General features: G+C 42.9%; 1 pseudogene; it reads left to right on the plus strand.

The window, feature by feature from the left end:
- The first annotated feature begins 5259 nt into the window (after positions 1 to 5259).
- The window catches only part of LOC106574363 (ras-associated and pleckstrin homology domains-containing protein 1-like), an 83448-nt pseudogene continuing 70288 nt past the window's right edge, over positions 5260 to 18419 (plus strand).

An 18419-nucleotide genomic window follows, 5' to 3' on the forward strand; every position in this document is an offset into this window, starting at 1 on the left:
AACAATCAGGGTAAATGTGACGATACACTGTATGCCAAACAGAACGAGACAGTGACTGCTCTGCTCTACCTAAACATACAGCACATGCTTGTCACACAATGACAGCATACATCTCATAACATCCTTCCCTGTCACTTCACTGTGACCAACAATCTGGCCTTCGTCGACTGTAAGCAACTCTCTCTGCTCCACATCTAACAGGGTGACTGACTGCACAGACTTGAGTAAAAAACATCCGCACTCTGTGGCAGTGCACTCTGAACTTCACAAGGAGTATCCGCCTTCTAGCGGTGTCTAACCTTTGATGGGCTTGGATCCTCTTATCGCATTAGTCATGTTTGATTTTCTCCTCTATATCATATTTCACTGCCTCTGGTAGAACTCGCAGAGACACACCCGGGTTTCCCTGCTGCTATGTGACTGTCTCCTGCGACAGACAGTCAGGAAAGCGCTGATATTATCCCAGAGACAGGGGTGTAATACATCTCGTTGTGGTCACAGTATAGGCCAACATTTCCTGTTTGTCATGCTTTTTCTGTGCAAGAACTTTCCAGTGAACGCATTATCCAGAGACACTTTGTATCATACAGGTATCTTCATTAGAAATGTAGGGTGCTATAGGTTGTTTGGGGGCAGCGTAGAGATTTACTGGTCTCCTGCACACTACAGCCACACACACACACACACACACACACACACACACACACACACACACACACACACACACACACACACGAGCGGACTGGGACAAGAATTCGGCCCTGGCATTTTATCCACACCAGCCAACTCACAACCCCCAGGCGGGCCACAAGCCATACACACACCCCATCTCCACACACCCTACATAGTCACAGGCAGAGGTGCTGACAAATAACATTGGCAGTACAGTTCAGCATTTCTCAACCATTTCTATTCTAGTGACTGGCGAGACATGTCCCTCCTCCTCTATTTTAACCAGCTCATGTTTAAAACAAATACAATATGTAAAAACACCAATGGAGATACAACTATCTCATCACTATAACTGTGTCTCTGCTCTAGTCATTTTATTTGCCTCCCTCTTGTGCTGTCTATCTGTCTCAGCATCTTCTCTGCGGTCACACTGTGGTTCTTCTTGTCTGTCTGCTTAAGCCTTATATGTTATAAAAGCGAAGCTAACGACATAGGCTATATTGCAAATTAGTGCTTGTCATATACTGAGTATACAAAAGATCACAAACACCTGATCTTTCCATGACATAGACTGACAAGGTGAAAGCTATGATCCCTTATTAATGTCACTTGTTAAATCCACTTCAATCAGTGTCGATGAAGGGGAGGAGACAGGTTAAAGGATTTTTTAGAATATTATGATATAGAAGCTAAAATCTAAATGCTTACATTCAAATGTAATGATTATTATCACACAAGTGATAAGAGTATGGAATGTGATGGAAATGTTATACTTGTGCTTTTCTATTTACCAATTTATATGTTCTATGATTGTGCTTTTCTATATACTGTCAATCATATCAAGGCTGAAGTGCTGCAGGCATAGATTTAGAATATAGAGGAGTCATTTTTTCCCATCACTAACACACCTGATTCAAGTATTCAACTAATCATGGTCTTCTCTCTCGACCAGGGCCAGAGAGCTACTCTCTAGACCAGTTCCTGGTGAGCGACAGTTCTGTAGGTTTTCACTCCAACCCTAATCTAGCACACCTAATTCAAATAATTAGCCAGTTATTAAGCTGAATCTGGACAAAAACCTACAGCATTGTAGCTCTCAAGAAACAGACTTGGAGAGCCCCACTCTAGACCCCTTAAACTCAACTCTGGACCTTGAAGCAAGTTTTCATTACTCCCCTCTAATCAGGGACTGATTTAGACCAGGGACACCAGGTGGATGCAATTAATTATCAGGGCAAACAGATAACCAGCAGGCTCTGGACCTTGTAGGGTAAGAGTTGAATACCCCTGGTCTAGACCATAGCTGTGTTTGAATACTCATACTAATAGCACTATTTGTGACGTAAATTGAGTATATAGTATGCTTATTGGTCATAGTATGGATATAGTTCATATGCCAAAAGTTCCCGGACGTCGTACTACATTTGCCAAAATATGAAGTATACAATCAGTGGACACTATTTCTGTGCTTTTGGGGCCCATAATGCAATTCTTCAGAAGTGGGCACGGCTTCACAACATTTTCAGATTTGAAGGAAATGCCGGAAAATATGCAGCCGAAGTCCGTCAAGAGCGGATACAAATTCATTGCTTTAACTAATTATGACAAACGTTGAGCAATATAATAAAGTAATGTATTTTTAAATAAGTTACGTTACATGTTATGTTGTATGACAATTTGCTAGCTTCACTAGCCTTATGAACCGCATAGCACATCATTACAGCAGTTGCTTGAATGTACCGGTATGTTAGCTAGCTACTGTCCAGTTGTACAACTGACTAGGTATCCCCCTTTCCCCTAATGTTAGTTGGCTACTAATACATTGAAATTGCCAGTATATTAACTATATACTAACTAACTACCCAATGTTTTGACCTGATCATTCACGTCATTCTTAGCTTAGCTAAGTGGTATAGTCATTGTGCATTCTCAATGGACAGTGTTAATGAAGTCGTAAGATGTCGTGCTACTAATTTTTGTTGCTATGCTAACTAGCTAGCAAGAAGTTGCATAGCAACAGCATCAACTTCTGGTAGACAGGTGAAGTGCTAGTACACATAACTGAAAGAATACCGTTTGTTTACAGTATACTACAACTAAGTATGTAGCATACAGTATATTACTATGGTTATTCGAACACAGCTCACATAACTTCTGCTTTTCATAGCCTTCTTTGACAGCATGGATGGTTCCGATCAGAACAGCCGGTAGAATGTTACGTTTTGTGAAAGATGCTATTGAACAAAGCCTAATATCTACTCATCTCTTTCTCTGAAACACTGAGGGCCTGACATGTCAGAGGGGAGAGAGCAGTGGTAAAGGTCACTGATGGGTCAAAACATCACAGATTGAAAATGCTGATTGTGTCAAAACCAGAGCCAACTGGGGCTTGCCCATCACTGTCAGACTGTGTTTAGACAGGCAGCCCAATTCTGATATTTTTTCAACTAATTGGTCTTTTGACCAATCGTGTTTTCACATCAAATTTTTCAGATCTGATTTGTCAAAAGACCAATTAGTAAAAAAATCTGAATTGTACTGCCTGTCTAAATGCAGCTTGACACACCCAGATTCAAGTTTTCAGCCAGGGAGAAGGAATAAATAATGTCATGGCAATATTGTCCACTAGGTGGCATAATTCGTTTAGATGTATCTCTGCTGTTGATAATTATATTTTAATGACACATTTAAACACTTTCACACACTTTTGACAAATTATTTTTCAAGCACTTATATATTATATTTATTATCACATAAGTCCTTTGTACACCATTGCCACTTTATTAGGTTACCACTTTCAGATTTAGCCTAATGAGGTAATGGTCAAAGGTTATAATTAGTATCCTACAACTGGGTAATATGGCGCCGACAGATATCGCAGCTCTGCTTCTAGCTCCTTAGCAACTTTGCAGTATTTAGTTTTTTTGTTATTCCTTACATTATTAGCCCAGACATTTTTTTTCGTGTTATTACATACAGCTGGAAATAACTTTTTTTTTAAACAAGCATTTCGCTACACCCCCAATAACATATGTTAAAAATGTGTGTGACCAATAAAATGTGAACTGTACAAGGGTCTGGAGTTGGTAGAATAGAAAAACCAACAAATGGTAAATCATTTTTCTATGTGTGGAATTCATGTAAGAAATTAGAAAGAATTTGCAAAAAAATAGATTTTAATTTGACAGGATAATGAATGAGGTTTGATAAAAATGAATCAGTCAATATGAATTTGCATAACAATCCCATGAACCGGTACATGGCATTGGCTTCTTCAGCAGTCTGTTTGAGAAGGGTGCAACTTCACTCCGCAATTCGGGGCATTCCTGCATCTGCAGGAGTGGAGCCTCTCTTTATACACTACTTTTATTGGTAAATGTTTAAGCTATGATTCCAGTACATAGGTAGGAGGCGAGGGGCGCTCCAGTGCAGTAGCTCGCGGTAATTCACCATAATGTCGGTTGCCAACCGCTGATCAACCCAACAGAAGAGGCGAAGTGGAATTCCACTTTGCCATAGAGTGGAGAGAAATGCAGTTTAATGATATCTGAGTGAGACTGGCCAACAAAATCAATGGGGGTAATTTGACCATGATAACAAGTTTAGATAGCTGGCTGCAAAACTAACTTAGCAATAACAAAATAAAGAATGTTGGCTGACATGGGCTAATTGACTGACATAATAGAACTGCTGATGCACAACCACATTTCAAAATTGTACCTTATATTTTACCTCGCAACAGTAAGCTGAGACCCCGAATGAGTTTTAAAAAAAATGTATCGAGAGGGCCTTCAAAAGGGGGGCCGCAAGTGGAGTGGAGTGTCCTTCGCCCTCGCCTGTCGGGCAGTGTTTTCCAGAAGTTCTGTTAATGACAGAGGGCAGGTGTTCGGCAGGCGGGAGCGAAGGACAGTGTGTGCTAGCTTAGTCCTAATAAGGATTCCAGTACACGGGAGCACACGGTGTTGCTTCCGCCTCCCGGCATAGCTAGCGATAGGCGGGGGCGACACCGGTAGACGTATCCTTCGCCCCCGCCTTTTGGGTACGGTTTTCTCCGGTACACAGCAGGCGGGAGGCAACAATGTGTGCTGGTTTGACACCGATTATAAGCTAGCACAAGCCACGGAGTGGCTCGCGCCTGCAGTGCTAGCGGGAGGCAGGGGGCGACCGGTAGACAGTGTCCCTCCTGTTTTACACAGCAGACAGGAGAAGGGTGCGAAACCGTGTGTTAGCTAGCACACGGTGTCGCTCCCGCCTGCTGTACGGTTTCCTGCAGTTCTGTTAACGATGAGGAGGGAAGGACAATGTCCAGCTGGCAAAGAGGACTCCGGTAACCAGGAGGCGTGGTCGAAAAAACAGATAATAATTCCATTTTGACACACATTCGAAAGCGCCACACGACGAAGCCCCACACGAAGATGTCCTGCTTGGAGGGAGGCCTTCATACAGGAACCAATGGGAATACAAGGGGGGTGGGGAGGGCATTCATGCATAAACCAATGGTATACTCGAGGGAGGGGTGTTCCTGAAGGAACCAATGGGATGCTCGAGAGGTATGTTCCTGCAGATGCAGAAATGTCCACATGCAGGAACGCCCCGATTTGCGTGCTGCAGTTGCACACCAGTACACTGGGTTGGAGAGGTGCTTGCTCACTCCCAGGATAGCGCTGTTGATTAGTCGAGCCTAATTCTGGGCTGGACAGGAAACAGGAGACGCATAGCGTGCCTCGCGCAACAATCCTGGGAAAGAGAATGAGGATGGGAATATGTATGTATTTGCACGACGAGCGGTTAGTTAAAAAAAGATGAGGACAACGGGCACTACAATTCTTTCAACTGTTTCACAGAAGCGTGTTATTTGGACCATTAAGTATCTGGAACAAATACCGTGATTACTGCGTTTGGTTTTCATCAACCATTGGGGGAAATACAGAAGAGGAGCCGCTGTTAAATCCCAATTTGACTGTAAGTGGGTTGTGAACTCAGCTTTTCTCACCTATAGATGTGTTTAGGATTTATTTATTTATTGATAAAACCTAACAATCTACTTAACAAAAAATACCTTCAACGAGTTATGGTGTACCGCCTAGGTGATCCGTATTGTAGCGTCTCAATGAAAAAAGGGCCGAGAGACGGGAATTGATAGCCTGCTGGGTGTGAATTGTTTGTGGAGGAAGGGTAGTTTGTTGTATAGGACCTCACATTTGAAATATGGCTATGTTTTTAGATAAACATTGACCTTTTATAAAGGCTATGATGTCAAAACTAGTGGTATGTTTGAAAGAGTTCTATGTTTTTGCGGTGTTCTTATGCGGCCATTGAACATCCTTGGATAAAGGGTGTGTGTGGCTGGCCAGACTAGGGAACACCACGGGCTGACCATGACCTATTGAAAAGATTACTGGACAACTGTTGTTAGGTCGTCATACTAGTGAATGTTTTTTTATTTTTTATGAACAGGCCGGGGATACAAAGTAACACTGTCTGTGTGAATTGCTCATATGAATGTCAGTTGATGATGTTCTAGGAGGGGTAAAATGTTTTCATGCAAATTTGCTGACATCATCGTCGTCTCTCATCAAAGTCGATTTGTCTTAACGGAGAACAGCCTGCTGCGCAATGTCATGCCATTTTCAGCGACATATATGATAGGCCTAGTGCCTCGTTGAACAACGATATTGCTGCCAGTGTCCCCACCCTGTTCAGACTGGTCTCGGACTAGACATAATAGTAAACGTAAATTTGGGACACCAAATTTGTATGTTCTCTGGATACGCGAGGTTGAATTGCATTGAATTATATGTCTGGCTGAAAAAGCGTTTGAATCCGGAAAGTTGCTCTAACGATTTCTACAAGCCAGAATGTTTAATACAATTATATATTAACATACATTTACCGGTTCTTGTGGCAGGTCCTTTCGGTGGTAGGAATGTGAGATGATGCATCCACAGGAAAGTATAATTACATTAACTTTTCAAAACATTTGTAGTGCATTCCGATTTATATTACCATAAGCATGATCAGTAGATAAAAATACATGCACACTTGCTGAGTTCGTGCACATGCTTCAGGTGATAGAAATCTGAAAGCACTACCAGCACTTTGAAAAGTTGATGTAATTATACTTTCCCTGTGGATATATTGTCTCCCAGTCCTGGACATATTACGCAAACGTCTGGCCACCCAAAGGTTGTGTACAAATCTCATCATGGACAATTAGCAACTACTTACTTTTTAGCTACTTTGCCTCTACTTAGCATGTTAGCTAACCCTAAACCTTTTAGCTTCCCCTAACCCTTTAACTTAGCTCTAGGGGTTAACGTTAGCCAGCTACCTAACGTTAGCCACCTAGTAAAAATCTATTTAATCAATTTTAGCATTAGGCTGTAACGTAGCGGAAAGTCAAGGGGTCTGAATACTTTCCGAAGGCTTGAATGCCAAGCGTCAAGTCTGGAGGAAACATGGCACCGTCCCTACGGTGAAGCATGGTGGTGTCAGCACTCAGGACCTCAGACTGGGGTGATGGTTCACCTTCCAACTGGACAAAGACCCTAAGCACACAGCCAAGACAACGCAGGAGTGGCTTTGGGATAAGTCTCTGAATGTCCTTGAATGTTCTTCGACCTGACTTGAACCCGATCGAACAACTCTGGAGAGACCTGAAAATAGCTGTGCAGCGACACTCCCCATCCAACCTGACAGAGCTTGAGAGGATCTGCAGAGAAGAATGGGAGAAACTCCCCAATACAGGTGTGCCAAGCTTGTAGCGTCATACCCCAGAAGATTCAAGGCTGTAATCGCAGCCAAAGGTGCTTCAACAAAGTACTGAGTTTAGGGTCTGTAAATGTGATATTTCATTTATTTTTGTTAGCTAGCACACAGTGCTTTTGATTTTGATTTGTTTAACACCTCTTTGGTTACTACATGATTCCATATGTGTTATTTCATAGTTTTGATGTCTTCACTATTATTCTGCAATGTAGAAAATAGTAAAAAAATAAAGAAAAACCTTGGAATGAGTAGGTGTGTCCAAACTTTTGACTGGTACTGTATGTATATGAGTGTTTCTTGGCTAAATAGACTCTGTGACAATAGACCCAAAGACAAACACAGAATTGAGAGTATGACTGGGTTTCCCTGCTCATAGCTTCAGACAGACATTCACACTGTAAAGTTAATGACCCTTCATTGAATGTAGAGTTCATAGCTCATTTTGCGAAGAGGAGCAGAGTGCAAGGCCTCTTTCTGGATGCCATATGTACCCAGGTTCCCAATAACTGCTAAAATGTCAAAACAAACACGTGTTGGGTGGGCATTTGTTACTCTAGTAGGGCTTGGAAAGCAGAGGTTTCTTTTTGATGAGCTCTTCTTGTGAGGGGGCACAAGCACTCCTGGCACGCTGTAAGGTTGCTAGTGAAACGAGGCCTACTGGGTGAAGCTGATGAGAACTTATGACACCTTTCCATCTGTCCAACATTTTATGACCATATGGTATTTTTTAGGCAAGCATGTAATGTGGCCTACCGTACCTCCACAAGGCACGGAAACACCGAAACTGCCCTAATCTCTGTGTTGTTTGGGGACAGAGCAGTAACCTTTCTATAGGCAGTGAAGTCCTATCACCTATATTGGACACATACAGGTAGGTCCCTCCCCATTTGGGACTGTTTGCTTTGGTTCTAGGTGAATACACCGCAGTTCCGGGCCAGATGATAACAACGAACTATCAGTAGGTGGTTTCATAGTTTTCTAGTGAATGCTGTTTACATTTACAAGGACAGCAAGTAGCAGGAGTTGTGGTTTCACTTTTGGCATGACAGAGATTTCACTGTCATGCCAAAAGAACAGGGAAAATAATGGAAGGAAGCGCATAAGTGAAGTGTTGTGCATATCACTACAAAGACATATGCAATCTTAAGTTGACCCCTACCTCCTGTTCACTTTTGGAGTTCTGAAAGAACTTGTAGTAGTTCCACCTTGCCTTTCAATAGGCTAGATTGCATTTTTGTCGTTATTGCTTATGCCTATCCAGTCCTTACAGATCTCCACAAGTGTCTAGGGCAGTTACTCACTATTTTTTGTAAGGGGGCCACTTTGTCAGAGGGGGGCACAGATTGTTGTACTTGTTCCAATATTTTTGAGAGCAATAGAGCACATGCAATTGTTTTGATGTACAGCACATCACAAATATACATACACACATTAAATAGGCTACATCACATGTATAAGACCCATATTAAGGGTTACCTCAGTAGTTGGATGAGTGAAAATGTCCCTTCTGCTCCTTGACTGAATTTATTTTAAATTTATAGTCTGTTGCTATCCTTGTGAGGCAACCCAGGTGTGCATTGGTCAGTCTGTTTCTCTGTTTTTGTTTCACAATGTTCATTGTTAAGTCCCTTCTCTTTCCCTTGCATGTTTGGGACACCGTAAGTGCACATAGATGCCAGATTTGACCAGTCAATATTATTATCAGCAAAAAAAATATAACAAGGGCTTGCTTTCAGAATATCCTCTCCTTGTGTTTGTCCCTGAAGGGGCAGGAAACATAAAAGTAACTCTCTGAACGACTCATTTTGAGGGAAGCGGACCCAAACACATAATTGGGCAATTTCACTTAAACCAGTGCTTTTGTCAAGCGCAATACTAAAATACGGCTCCACGGTTATGTCAGTAATCAGTTGCTTGCTGATGTCTTCTATGCGTATTGTTATGGTCGAGTCTCTGAGAATTGCAGTCCCTTAATCTTAAGGATGTGACCCTTTTCGCCTGAAATGACATACCGAAATCTAACTGCCTGTAGCTCAGGACCTGAAGCAACAATATGCATATTCTTGATACCATTTGAAAGGAAACACTTTGAAGTTTGTGGAAATGTTAAATGAATGTAGGCGAATTTAACACATTAGACCTAGTAAAAGATAATACAAAGAAAATAAACATGCCTTTTTTTTGTACGATCTTTGAAATGCAAGAGAAAAGCCATAATGTATTATTCTAGGCCAGGTGCAATTTAGATTTTGGCCACTGATGGCAGCAGCGTATGTTCAAAGTTTTAGACTGATCGAATGAACCACTGCATATCTGTTCAAAATGTTGTATCAAGACCGCCCAAATGTGCTTAATTTGGTTTATTAATCCAGTTTCTAGTTCATAATTGTGCACTCTCCTCAAACAATAGCATGGTATTATTTCACTGTAGTAGCTACTGTAAATTGGACAGTGCTGTTAGATTAACAAGAATTTAAGCTTTCTGCCTATATCAGATATGTCTATGTCCTGGGAATCTTTTTTGTGACTTACCTCATGCTAGTTAATCACATTAGCCTACGTTAGCTCAACCGTCCCACAGGAGGGACACTTATCCCGTAGAGGTTTAATTTTAATTTGCTTGAAAATAGCTTCCTTGTTTGTGAAATCAGCATACAATATTTTGTCTGAGGTCCAAAAACATTTGACAATCTCCACGTCTGAAGGCCTTCCTGTTTCTTGCGAGTATCCAAGCAATCTCATATGTTGCCTGCCGTTTTCTCTGCAACAGTGCAAGATCTGTCCATTTCTTGTTGTTCATTGACCTGTCCTTTTGAGTTGCGCTATTTTATTGTTTCTGAGGTTGCTTTGTGGCGGATATGTTTTGTGAAAGTGGCCATGGTGTGACTGGAAATGTCGCTCTAAATTTGCTCGTTTAAAACAATTGACGGCCTTCTGGCAAATAAGACAGTCCCATTATGCAGTACAAAAATACTTGTCTGTCCATTTCTCTTGGAACTTTCTGTGTTCTTCTCGAATCGACCGTATCCTAGTCTTAGCCACCGGAGCTACGTTAGCTAGCTGCATTTCCCCGCTGCCATTTACAGATACATATTTTTTTTCTTCTTCTCCTGGTTCTCTGATGGTTGTTCGTTCACAGCTGCCACGTTGTTCTCCAGCTCTTCCCCCTCATTTTCTTTGTCAATAGATTTGCGTTTCTTTTTTACAATAAATCGATCCATGTCTACCAGACTGTAAAATTAGCTAGTAGCAAACTGATATGGGTCGGTTGCTGTAGCTGTGCAGTTGCGTTCTATTTCGGCAAATGTTCTATTTCGGGCTTTGTTCATCAGCTGCGCTATACTGCCATCTATCTGCCATCCAGGGAACAATAGATATATTAAATGAAGTGATTCAGGCCTGCATTAAACACATTGATTTGAAATTGTATCATTGTTATGAATGGAAAATCACTGATCTGCAAATTAAGGGTCTAGGGGGTAGGGGCTGGTTGACTTGAGATGGTGGCTTGATTGTCAGTCTCGACAATAAATGTTATTAGTTGTGTGGTTTTGTTAATGAAGAATGGAATGAAGGATTGCATTGCAACTTACATCGGCAGGCAGCTGTGTGGCCACATTATTTTGAAAGCCAAAGGACTTTGTTAGCTGTGTTCTTTGGGGCTGATGTAGCCTGGGCTGTGTTCATTAGTTCAAAACGCTGTGCAACAAAAAATGTAAATACACTTATTATTCGACAAATCCAGGTATTCCATTCCCGTTCCATTTGGTACCTACTGAACATGACCCAGGCTTTGTGTACGTAAAGTGAGGGGGAAAAGTATTTGATCCCCTGCTGATTTTCTACGTTTGCCCACTGACAAAGAAATGATCAGTTTATAATTGTAATGGTAGGTTTATTTGAACAGTAAGATGCATAATAACAACAAAAAAATCCAGAAAAAACGCATGTTAAAATGATTTGCATTTTAATGAGGGAAATAAGTATTTGACCCCTCTGCAAAACATGACTTAGTACTTGGTGACAAAACTCTTGTTGGCAATCACAGAGGTCAGACGTTTCTTGTAGTTGGCCACCAGGTTTGCACACATCTCAGGGGGTTTCTGTCCCACTCCTCTTTGCAGATCTTCTCCAAGTCATCAAGGTTTTGAGGCTGACGTTTGGCAACTCGAACCTTCAGCTCCCTCCACAGATTTTCTATGGGATTAAGGTCTGGAGACTGGCTAGGCCACTCCAGGACCTTAATGTGCTTCTTCTTGAGCTACTCCTTTGTTGCCTTGGCTGTGTGTTTTGGGTCATTGTCATGCTGGAATACCCATCCACGACCCATTTTCAATGCCCTGGCTGAGGGAAGGAGGTTCTCACCCAAGATTTGATGATACATGGCCCATCCATCGTCCCTTTGATGCGGTGAAGTTGTCCTGTCCCCTTAGCAGAAAAACACCCCCAAAGCATAATATTTCCACCTCCATGTTTGACAGTGGGGATGGTGTTCTTGGGGTCACAGGCAGCATTCCTCCTCCTCCAAACACGGCGAGTTGAGTTGATGCCAAAGAGCTCCATTTTGGTCTCATCTGACCAAAAACCCTTTCACCCAGTTGTCCTCTGAATCATTCAGATGTTCATTGGCAAACTTCAGACGGGCATGTATATGTATTCTTGAGCAGGGGGATCTTGTGGGCGCTGCAGGATTTTAGTCCTTCATGGCGTAGTGTGTTACCAATTGTTTTCTTGGTGACAATGGTCCCAGCTGCCTTGATCATTGACAAGATCCTCCTGTGTAGTTCTGGGCTAGTTCCTCACCGTTCTCGATCATTGCAACTCCACGAAGTGAGATCTTGCATGGAGCCCAGGTCGAGGGAGATTGACAGTTCTTTTGTGTTTCTTCCATTTGCGAATAATCGCACCAACTGTTGTCACCTTCTCACCAAGCTGCTTGGTGATGGTCTTGTAGCCCATTCCAGCCTTGTGTAGGTCTACAATCTTGTCCCTGACATCCTTGGAGAGCTCTTTGGTCTTGGCCATGGTGGAGAGTTTGGAATCTGATTGATTGCTTCTGTGGACAGGTGTCTTTTATACAGGTAACAAGCTGAGATTAGGAGCACTCCCTTTAAGAGTGTGCTCCTAATCTCAGTTCGTTACCTGTATAAAAGACACCTGGGAGCCAGAAATCTTTCTGATTGAGAGGGGGTGAAATACTTATTTCCCTCACTAAACAGCACAGTCATGGTTTCAGTTTTCCATTGATTGGGGGGGACCATCTGTCAGGAGGAGCTGGTGAGCGTCCCAAATGGCACCCTTATCCCCATGTCGTGCAGTACTTTTGACCAGGGCCTATAGTGCTTTGATCAAAAGTAGTGCAATATATGGGAAATAGGATGCCATTTGGGATGCAAGCCTGGTGTCATTTTAGTGTAAGGGAGTTCAGTGTTCCACTTTTTCCCCGAGGCCAGGGAGGGAGAAGAGTGGGAGGAAAACGAGACTGCATGTCTGAGAGAACTGCAGAGCACAACAAAAACCACACAGCTTACTGTCACTGCATGATTTTCCCATTCACTACTTTTGTTAAAATAAACATGTTCTCTACCCTGTCTGCTCCCATATTTATCTCACACTCTTCCCTTTCATGTCTCAGAGAAAGTAGTTTTTAGTGGTAAAAAGGTACCACCTGTTTAAAAAAATGTAATTCCCCCCACCCCTTTCAAATATACAAAAATAATGGAAAGGCCTCTGTGTGCAAGGCGCTATACAGTAGGGACAAGGAAGCCATATATAACTCCCTCTTGATTTTCATGTTCCAGTGAAAGTAGTGAAGCTGCTGATCAGATGATAAAAGCAGTCCCAGCTTGGTTAATGATCCCAAGGGACAGGGGGTGGGTGGGGGGGGGGAAGGGGGTTGCACATGTAGAAGGCCCTCTGCTCTGCCACCAACCACATGTCCCTAGGCACAAAAGTCAGCCCTCGAGCCACACAAAGAGCAGCAATGCCACTGTGATGACGGGTGTAGGTTTACCCAGGATCTGTTACACCCAGAGGGGGTGTGGGGGGCACTTCAAAGATATTCATAACTTACTGTGATAAAGAGCTGGGGGGGTGGGGGGGAGGGCAGGGAAACCTGTGACAGGGCCTGCTGATAAAGGAGGTATTCCTGCTGCCAGTGCCTTGGGCGGGGTTGGGGGTTTGGGAGAGGGCGTGGTAGGTGCCTGCGAAGGGCAGCTGGCGCCATGGTGCCCGACCGAGTGCCACCCTCATATACAAACCAGAGCCCACCCTGCTTTCCTAGGCGTGTGTTTCCCCTATCATAGTTTGCCCTGGTACATGGCCTCTGTCTCCATAGGTCCCTTAGGGTTCATATAGCATTTTCTTGACCTTTTGAGGACAGCTGCAACTGCTATTTTGGAACAAAGGCAGCCAGCCACCCGCCTGCCTGCCCTAGATCCCCTCCTATGGACCAAGATGGAGAAGGACATTTTCACTGACCAATTGTTCACCGACATGTACAAAATCCAAATCTAGATGACTCAATGAAATGAACAAGAAAATCTATATATTTTTCATTTACATTGTGTTATTTGATTGATATTGTAATTCACATGTGTTGTTTTGATTTCTTTGCAATAAGAAATAACCAGGGGTTCTTATCTGAATGTTTTAAATGGATCGGGAGCACACATCTGTGGGTCCATGTCTAGATCATGTGTTCAGACTCTCTGTTCTGTCTGTCTGATTGGAACAGGCAGAAGGAGGGCACCCTTCCCTGTGTTGAGGGGAATACAGGAATACATCTGGGTCCTCATTTAGCAGGAGCGCTCAAGCGATGCCATGCAGGCCGCACAGGAGTGATGAACAAAGTGATGCAGAGGCAGTGTTGCCCCACAATGAAAGGAAATGCTCTCTACCCCGTACATCTCTCTTCTCCCCCTCTCTCTACCTTCTCTTTCCCTTCCTCCCTCCCTCTCTCTATATAGTGTCATTATAAGCAGCTTAGGTAGTTATTAATCAGTCAATAGCATGAGCACAATGGTGGCTGATTTAAGGCTTCCGCATGCTTAGGTTTGGCTGGTCCGATGTTTCATGCGTTGAAATATAATATATTTTCCATACTCACTAAAAGCTTATTTCTATCAAATGTTGTGCACAAATTTGTTTACATCCCTGTTAGTGAGCATTTCTCCTTTGCCAAGATAATCCATCCACCTGACCGGTGTGGCATATCACAAAGCTGATTAAAAAGCATAATCATTACACAGGTGCACCTTGTGCTGGGAACAAAAGGCCACTAAAATGTGCAGTTTTGTCACACAACACAATTCCACAGATGTCTCAAGTTTTAAGGGAACGTGCAATTGGCATGTTGACTGTAGGAATGTCAACCAGAGCTGTTGCCAGATAATTGATTTCTCTACCATAAACCCCCTCCAACATCATTTTAGAGAATTTGTCAGAACGTCCAACTGGCCTCACAACCGCAGACCATTTGTAACCAGCCCAGGACCTCCACATCTGGCTTCTACACCTGTGGGATCGTCTGAGACTAGCCACCCAGACAGCTGATGAAACTGTGGGTTTGCACAACCAAAGAATTTCTGGACAAGCTGTCAGAAACCATCTTAGGGAAGCTCCTCTGTGTGCTCGTCATCCTCACCAGGGTCTTGACCTGACTACATTTCGGTGTCATAGCTGACTTCAGTGGACAAATGCTCACCCCTCGATGGCCACTGGCACACTGGAGAAGTGTGCTTTTCACTGCTGAATCCTGGTTTCAACTGTACTGTGCAGATGGCAGACAGCGTGTGGGCGAACAGTTTGCTGATGTCAACGTTGTGAACCGAGTGCTCCATGGTGGCGGTGGGGTTATGGTATGGGCAGGCATAAATTACGGACAACGAACACAATTGCATTTTATCAATGGCAATTTGAATGCACAGAGATACCGTGACAAGATCCTGAGCCACATTGTCGTGCCATTCATCTGCCGCCATCACCTCAAGTTTCAGTATGATAATGCACGGACCTATGTCACCAGGATCTGTACACAATTCCTGGAAGCTGAAAATGTCCCAGTTTTTCCATGGCCTGCATACTGACCAGACATGTCACACATTGAGCATGCTTGGGATGCTCTGGACCGGTGTACGACAGCGGGTTCCATTTATCCAGCAACTTTGCACAGGCCACAATCAACAGCCTGATCAACTCTGAAGGAGATGTCACGCTGCATGGTCACACCAGATACTGACTGGTTTCTGATCCACACCCCTACTTAAAAAAAAAAAAAAATGTTTAAGGTATCTCTGACCAACAGATGCATATCTGTTTTCCCAGTCATGTGAAATCCATAGAATAGGGCCTAATGAATTTATTTCAATTAACTGATTTCCTTATATATTTTTGTTCAGTGTAAGATAACACAAGAAATCTGTCATTAATTTAGACATTTTTGCAAAGGAGATATTAGTTGCGCAATTTTACATCTAACTAAGATGTTTGGTGCAGTATTTCTCAAGTGAAAAAAAGAGTCATATATTGTTGAAGAATCCCTACTCATGACCAACGAAGGGATGTAGACCTCGGCTCTGAACTTCAGCTTGCCTCGAGAGGGAAAAAATGCTTGCAACCACCCGAAAAAACCCTTACCGAAGACCAAAATGTTGTCATCATATACAGTTGAAGTTGGAGTTTACATACACCTTAGCCAAATACATTTAAACTCAGTTTTTCACAATTCCTGACATTTAATCCTAGTAAAAATTCCCTGTTTTAGGTCAGTTAGGGTCACCACTTTATTTTAAGAATGTGAAATGTCAGAATAATAGTAGAGGGATTTTATTTCAGCTTTTATTTCTTTCATCACATTCCCAGTGGGTCAGAAGTTTACATACACTCAATTAGTATTTGGTAGCATTGCATTTAAATTGTTTAACTTGGGTCAAACGTTTCGGGTAGCCTTCCACAATCTTCCCACAATAAGTTGGTGAATTTTGGCCCATTCCTCCTGACAGAGCTGGTGTAACTGAGTCAGGTTTGTAGGCCTCCTCGCTCGCACACACTTTTTCAGTTCTGCCCACAAATGTTCTATAGGATTTAGGTCAGGGCTTTGCGATGGCCACTCCAATACCTTGACTTTGTTGTCCTTAAGCCATTTTGCCACACCTTTGGAAGTATGCTTGGGGTCATTGTCCATTTGGAAGACCCATTTGCGACCAAGCTTTAACTTCCTGACTGATGTCTTGATGTTGCTTCAATATATCCACATAATTTTCTCCCTCATGATGCCATCTATTTTGTGAAGTGCACCAGTCCCTCCTTCAGCAAAGCACCCCCACAACATGATGCTGCCACCCCCGTGCTTCACGGTTGGGATGGTGTTATTTGGCTTGCAAGCCTCCCCCTTTTTCCTCCAAACATAACGATGGTCATTATGGCCAAACAGTTCTATTTTTGTTTCATCAGACCAGAGGATATTTCTCCAAGAAGTACAATCTTTGTCCCCATGTGCAGTTGCAAACCGTAGTCTGGCTTTTTTATGGCGGTTTTGGAGCAGTGGCTTCTTCCTTGCTGAGCGGCCTTTCAGTTTGTCAATATAGGACTCGTTTTACTGTGGCTATAGATACTTTTGCACCTGTTTCCTCCAGCATCTTCACAAGGTCCTTTGCTGTTGTTCTGGGATTGATTTGCACTTTTCTCACCAATGTACGTTCATCTCTAGGAGACAGAATGCGTCTCCTGCCTGAGCGGTATGACGGCTGCGTGGTCCCATGGTGTTTATACTTGCGTACTATTGTTTGTACAGATGAACGTGGTACCTTCAGGCGTTTGGAAATTGCTCCCAAGGATGAACCAGACTTGTGGAGGTCTACAATTTTTTTTTTTTTGTGGTCTTGGCTGATTTCTTTTGATATTCCCATGTTGTCAAGCAAAGAGGCACTGAGTGTGAAGGTAGGCCTTAAAATACATCCACAAGTACACCTCCAATTGACTCAAATGATGTCAATTAGCCTATCAGAAGCTTCTAAAGCCATGACATCATTTTCTGGAATTTTCCAAGCTGTTTAAAGCCACAGTCAACTTAGTTTATGGAATTGTGATTATTTCACTTAATCTGTCTGTAAACAATTGTTGGAAAAATTACTTGTGTCCTGCACAAAGTAGATGTCCTAACCGACTTGCAAAAACTATAGTTTGTTAACAAGAAATTTGTGGAGGGGTTGAAAAAATATTTTTAATGTCTCCATATTAAGTGTATGTCAACTTCCGACTTCAACTGTATGCACAAACCGTTTCGGATAGGACGCCTTTAGCCTGTGTCCTCAAAGGCCCCCCTCTGTTAGCTACAGGCAGATGGACTCTGCTTGCTCCTCCTGTGGTCCAATCAGTGTTGCCATTAGTGTCATGTGACAGGATGTTGGAAATTTGACTGTAACCTGAACTCAGTTTTCGTTGCAAAGCGTTTTGCTAGGGTTTGCTCTAACAGTATGATCCAGGTCTGAAGTACAGAATGGCTGCATTCCAAAACTGAAAAGGTCTCTCCTATGGCCCATGTATTTTACCTAAATGATTCTTCAAGGCACGGAAACTCAAGAAGCAATGAAGCCTTGACCCATGGCCAAGTCAGAGTAAGCATTATGGCTGCTTTCCCACCATAGCATAGGCCTAATAACCTAAAGGTTGCACTCTTCCATATTGCTTTCACTAATCCAGGCGGGAAACGAGATCACATGTTTTTATTTTTAGCCTAGTCAGTGTATTCTATTGATTTCCATTGGCAGTTTTGATGCCAAAGGGCGTGGATGTAGCTTTTGATGGCCTTAGATTGTGCTCTGCCTCGAAAATAAATCATCTAAGAAGACCCAATGGACCAAATCACTGGTTTAGTTGAAGTGTTCGAGCCCAGCCTGTGCTGGGTTCTCCGATCTGGTTGTGTCCCAAATGAGCTCTATGGGTCCCGGGGGAAAAGTAGTGGGAGTAAGGTGCCATTT

Source organism: Salmo salar, chromosome ssa16 (genome assembly GCF_905237065.1).
Source record: "Salmo salar chromosome ssa16, Ssal_v3.1, whole genome shotgun sequence".
Taxonomy (NCBI): Eukaryota; Metazoa; Chordata; class Actinopteri; order Salmoniformes; family Salmonidae; genus Salmo; species Salmo salar.